At 46.6% G+C, this 6,371-nt stretch overlaps 1 non-coding gene across 1 annotated transcript; it reads right to left on the reverse strand.

Moving 5' to 3' along the window:
- Positions 1-4,958: 4,958 nt before the first annotated feature.
- TRNAN-GUU (transfer RNA asparagine (anticodon GUU)) lies at positions 4,959-5,032 on the reverse strand. Its single transcript has one exon. It is a non-coding gene; the product is annotated as a tRNA-Asn (tRNA).
- Positions 5,033-6,371: the final 1,339 nt, after the last annotated feature.

Below are 6,371 nucleotides of genomic sequence, written 5' to 3' on the forward strand. Positions count from 1 at the left end.
AAGGATCAGGTAGATTAACAATAACAGTTATTGTGAACCATATTTCTAAGGCTGACACTGTTCATGGAGCCAAAAATCTTCAGCCTTGGGCAAGGCTGAGTCACAATCCATAACTGTAATATAAATCAAGGAGATTCAGGACTTTCAAAGTTTAAATGTCAGTTTAGTAAATTGTTCACATTTAAACTTACTGAACTTATTACTACATCTTTTTAGGTCTTCTTACTTTCAAAGAAGAAAGGAAAGACATTTGGCATTGCTTTAAGTGCTGTTGTGTAGAGATTTGTGTCAAGTTTTGACTTTGCGGACACCGAACCCAAACGTCTATAAAAGTTTGTGTTTGCGCGAACCGGCAATTTTAATTGGTAGGTGAATTTTAAAACCTACAGGTACTCTTTCTGGCCACAAAAGTGATGGCAAAGTTGTTTCAAGGGGCCCAACACCTGGACTGTGGCATGCCAGAGGGGGTTCATGCCAAAAGTCCCATCATAAATTGCGTATTTGACGTAGAGTCATGTTTTAATCTCTAAAGGGCAGAAATCACAGTGCATTCCTACATTTGAGGAATAAAGGGCTGCTTTAAAATGTCCGGAGTGTGTACATGTTGTGGTAGTGTAAGAGTTGTGTCCATTTTACATTGACAGACAAAACTCTGACAGACCAAACTCGGCGTTTTAACGCACTGCAAACAACCACAAAGAGTTGCTAATAGTTGACACTCTCAGCAATTAAATGTTAGTCCTCTTGGCGGCAATCTTTGTGTAGTGGTCGCCATGATTGTGCGCACGTTTGCGAGAGTGCAGGCAATGGCAGTTATCCAGCCCCTATGGTCAGACTGAGGTAGTTTAATGACAGTAAAACTACCCAGAAAAACACTGGTTCTGCAGTTTGGGCCCAGTGTTAGCCTAGTAAGTTCTATTGAATGTTCGCCTGAGGTTAACATAAAAAAGGTTTTGCCAAAACGTATCCAGCCAATTGAATTTGGTCTGTTCACATTACAGCACCAACCTTATCATCTTGGGTATGCCCCCAACACACTCATATAGGTAATTGCTTCATTGTGATACGCAAGCCCCTTCACCACGACAAGGGCTTAATCACAAAAGGAAATTGACATAATGTACATGCCTCTTTTTTGGTTTTTGCAGCAACTGTGTAGCACCAGAGAGGCCAGAAACATTGGGCATGCACAGTCACATGCCAGAAACATTAGGTTTTGTAGCAGCCACAGAGAGGATATACAGCTATATGGGGAATGATTTACAAGTCTTCCGGCAGGCAGTAACCCTCTGGGATCCATGCCTCATTCATTTTAATATAGGTCAGGTAGTCAACACTTTTTTGACCTAGGTGACTTCTCATCTCAATGACAATCCCTCCTGCTGCACTGAAGGTCCTTTCTGACAGAACTCTTGAGACGGGGCAAGACAGAAGTTCGATGGCAAATTGTCAAGCCTGTGCAACCAGTATTCCAGGAGTTCATCGCTCCGCAGAGTGTCGATATCTGCAGTTAAGGCCAGGTAGTCCGCTACCTGTCGGTCGAGCCATTCACTGAGGGTGGATTCCGAAGGGCTGTGGCGATGTATCACACTAAAAAAACTGTGCATGTCCAACATCACCATCACATTGGTAAAGCGTCCTGTCTTTGCCAGCGTGGCCGTGGGAGGAGGAGGAGATTACTGGCACCTCTTTCCCATCGTGCTGGGACATCACCCTTTAACACAGTGTGAAGCGTACTTTGCAGGCTGTTGTGCAACTGCTGCATCCTTTCTGACTTATTGTGATTTTGTAGCAGTTACACCACTTTGTGCTTATACTGAGGGTCTAGTAGCGTTGCCACCCAGTACAGGTTGTTCACCTTGAGCCTTTTTATACGCAGATCGCTCAACATGCAAGACAGCATGAAAGACCCCATTTGCACAAGGATGGATGCTGAGCAAGCCATCTCCTCTTCCTCACTGATGTCACGGAATGTCTCCTCCTCCCCACAGTCACGTACAACACCACAGGTACTCGAAACAAGCCCCCTGGGATGCCTGCTGTGGTTATTCTTTCACCTCCTCCTCAAAGCCACCTTCCTCCTCTGACTCCTCTTCCTCCTCCCTCTGCATTGCTGCAGGTACAACAGGTGTCGATGACAAGTCTGGTTCTGGTGGTGGTGATGGTGCCCACAGCTTTTCCTGGTCACACTCCTTTACAACCTGATCTACCACTCTTCACAGGGCACGCTCCAGAAAGAAAGCATATGGGATCAGGTCGCTGATGGTGCCTTCACTGCGACTTACTAGGTTTGTCACCTCCTCAAAAGGACGCATGAGCCTGCAGGCATTGTGCATGATTGTCCAGTAACCCCAGGCTCCCTATGGCCTGTCCTAGCACTGTACTCATACAGATACTCATTGATGGCTTTCCCCTCCATTGGCCCAGAAGTGATTGGCTGTCATAGGCTGAAGCCTATGACAGCCGATCACAGTGATAGGCTGGCAGGGAGAGGGAGTGGCCACTGCAGGGGAGATAAAAAAAATACACTGTTTTGATAAAAAACACATAAATATTTATTTAAAAAAAAAACACTTGTGGTGCAATCAGACCCCACCAACAGAAAGCTCTGTTGGTGGGGAGAAATGGGGGGGGGGGGGTGAATCACTTGTGTGCTGTGTTGTGTGGCCCTGCAGCTTGGCCAATTTTACAAAAAAAAAGGCCTGGTCTTTAAGGGGGTTTAACACTGTGGTCCTCAAGTGGTTAAAGTTAAATCAACACTTTAAATGCGGCTATTAATTGGTAATAAATGGTTTTAAACAGGAAAATACACTTTAAGCAATCACAGAGGTGAAGGTGAGTCCCAATGGCACCTGGCGGTGATGGTATTACTGGAGGAGGATGAGTGGCTGATGCCACAAAAACACCCAGAGAGGTCTTTGTAAATGTTTTTTTTTTTTTTGCCTTGCAGCAATGACTTGGCAGCAGAGTTGTCCGTGGCGGCTGGCGGTGGGAACACAGACTTTAGTAGTGAAGTAGAACATCACCGGCAGCAGGATGAGGACTAAAGCGGTCAGTGCGGCAGCACATAACGACCATGACACCTCACTGGTGGTACCAAAGCATGATAATGCTGCCCAAAAAATTACATGCATCTGTGGCTCCCATCCATGGGTGGATGTCACAGCAAGCGTGGGGCTGCTGCTGCTGGGAGTGCTGCTCACAGCGAAGGTCTGGGATAATGTAATGATGGGATGCTCCTCCGTAATCATGTCAATCAATGCCTGTGAATCTATCTTCTGAATGACCACACGGCGACCCAAGGTGCTGAAAATGGGTGACACCGGTGTCGGCTGACTCGGCACAGGCTGTGCTGCTGATGGACACCTCTCTGCTGCACCCCCTACAGCTGAGCGCCCTCTCCCTGGCAGTGGACCAGTCCCAGAAGTGGTGGAGGCAATGGCACTCCCTCTTCTGCCACACCCACGACCTCTGCCAGACATGTTGTATACTATGCACAAAATTTTGAGGTGGAGAAAGTGTGCTGATTTTTACAGTCAATTACATGTGTGTGGGCCTGGGGACAGACAGAATATAACAGGGGGCTTTGATTTATTTTTCAGAAAAGAAAAAACAAAAACAAAATACTGAAAACAGTAAAATAGAACACAAAAATCAGTGGACAGCACCATGGTCTGTCTGCACTATGCACACAGCAAGCTAACCGGCTGCACGCTAGAGGCAAAGTACAAGGTCACTTACTAAACTTAGTGACTGAACAACTGTGGCAGTGACTGCAACTAACTGAAGTTGATCACTGGCTGGCTGGCTTAGCTAGCTAACAAGTATACAGTAATAGAGCAGTAGAATCAGTGTGAAGTTGAACCTGCCTGCCTGCACTAAGCACAGCAATCAGTACACTCTCTCACTGACAACTACACTGACTATAACTAACTTAAGTAATCACTCACAGGCTAGCTTTCTAGCTTAATACAAGTATCAGATACAGTATAAGGGCAATATCAGGACTGCAAACACTCTTGCTGATGTACAATATGGCCTGGAGATGATCCTCTCAGCAGGGATCTGGGTAACCCTGATATCCAAACTTTTTTATGCTATCCAATTTGGATTCCGGATTTTTTTTAAATCCAAATAGCTATCTGTGGATATTTGGACGCATGACACGGATATCCGTGGATATTTCAGATATCCGGATCCGAAATCAATTACATAGTAAAAAACCTTCCACCTCCTCCTCTTCCCTGTTTATGGATCTTGTCTTCCAGGGATTTGTAGGATGTCAAAAGCAAGCTCTCATACATTGGCCAGGAATCGAACCCAGGTTAACTGCTTGGAAGGCAGCTATGCTCACCACTATACTACCACACAGTGAATGCTTCGCTGTAGGAAAAAGTGGTGTTAAACTTCTTGGAGCAGACTTACTTCCTCCCTCCAAAAGACACACATACATCCCCATAAAAGCATTTAGCAGCAACTGTATGCACAGTCTCTGTGGCGCAATTGGTTAGCGCATTTGTCTGTTAACAGAAAGGTTGGTGGTTCAAACCCACCCAGGGACAGCCTTGCCTTTTGTGTTAAACAGTTGTCCGAAGAGAACCCCAGATAGCCATGTATATTCTCTCTCTAGTAGGGATGGTCACCGCTTTCCGCGGAATTGTATCTTCCGTGATTCCAGGTGGAAATTGGTCATTCCGTTCCGTCAGAATGGAATTGCTTTTTCAATCCGGCGGAATACCGAAATTGCCTGAGATATGATTTTTACATGGCTATCTGGGGTTCTTTTTGGACAACTGTTGAACACAATAGGCAAGGCTGTGGGTGGGTTTGAACCACCAACCTTGCGGTTAACAGACAACTGCGCTAACCAATTGTGCCACAGAGACTGTGCATGCAGTTGCTGCTAAATGGCTATCTGGGGTTCTCTCCAGACAGCTGTTGAACACAACAGGCAAGGACGTCCCTGGGTGGGTTTGAACCACCAACCTTTCGGTTAACAGCCAAATGCGCTAACCAATTGCGCCACAGAGACTGTGCATGTAGTTGCTGCTAAATTCCATTTTTCATGCAGATATCTGAATAGGTCGGATATCTGCGGATAATGCGTTCGGATATCCGCGTTCACGCGGATATCTAAAAGGTCAGATTCGGATATCTGAACTGGATCTGGATATCTGGATATCCGGACCCGGATCAATTCAGATTTTTTAAAGTACTATCTGAGCACCCCTGCCTCTCAGTGCCATAGAGTCTCGCAAGGATGGAGATCTGGAAATGGCCCCCCTCCTATGATTGGTTGCTAGGGCCTGGCTGGGGGCCTCTGATTGGCCCAGGGATGTCAATTCTGCCCATTTCCGCCCAATCACGACCTAATCACAGATTTCCACTGCAATCACGGCCGTAACCGCATTCCAAATATTTGCAATCATGGAATTTCAGTGGCCGATTTCCGTGATCCAGAATCGATCACGGATTCGGATTTGGAAGTCGGCTAGTGAAAAAGTGCTCATGAATCTTGGCTATTCCGTGATCACAGAAATTATCCGAGCACCACTGCCTAGACTAGACACAAAGCATTGTATAGTAAGATTCAACACATGTGCCTTGTAGGGGAAATTACCTTTCCCAAATCCAATGCCGCCAACAGATTGCTTCCGTTGTTACACACAACTTTGACTATCTCCAGTTGGGGCGGGGTCAGCCACTGATTCACCTGTTCATTCGGATTGGCTAGAAGTCCTTGTCTGGTGTGACTCTGGGCTTGCAGGCAAGTCAGGCCCAGAATGGCATTGTTGTACTCATAGAGAAAGCCGCAGCAGCAGAAGAGGAGGACTCAGCCAAGGAGGATAGCAAAGAGGATGGAGGAGGAGTAGGAGGAGAAGAGGATGTGGCAGCAGGCCTGCCTGCAAGTCGTGGTGGTGTCACCAACTCCACTGCAGACCCATGCATTCCTTGCTTGGCAGCTATCAAAAGGTTTACCCAATGTGCAGTGTGCGTGATAAACCTGCCCTGACCGTGCTTTGCAGACCAGTTATCAGTGGTCAGATGGACACTTGCCCCAACACTGTGCCAGAGATGCCACGACTTGTCTTTTCACATGATGATACAGGTTAGGGATTGCCTTTTTGGCGAAAAAGTTTCTTCCCTCCACTGCGGTGTCCCAATTGCAACAATTTTTTTGAAGGCCTCAGACTCCACCAGCTTGTATGGTAAAAGCTGGCGGGCTAACATTTCCGAAAAGCCAGCTGTCCGGGCAAGGGGGTGACTCTGAGTCATTGGCTTCTTTCACTCAAAAACTTCCTTGACAGACACCTGACTTTGGGCAGATAAGCAGGAACAGATCAAGGTGAGAGGTGGCGGAGAGTATGGGG

Source organism: Hyperolius riggenbachi, chromosome 9 (assembly GCF_040937935.1).
Source record: "Hyperolius riggenbachi isolate aHypRig1 chromosome 9, aHypRig1.pri, whole genome shotgun sequence".
NCBI lineage: Eukaryota > Metazoa > Chordata > Amphibia > Anura > Hyperoliidae > Hyperolius > Hyperolius riggenbachi.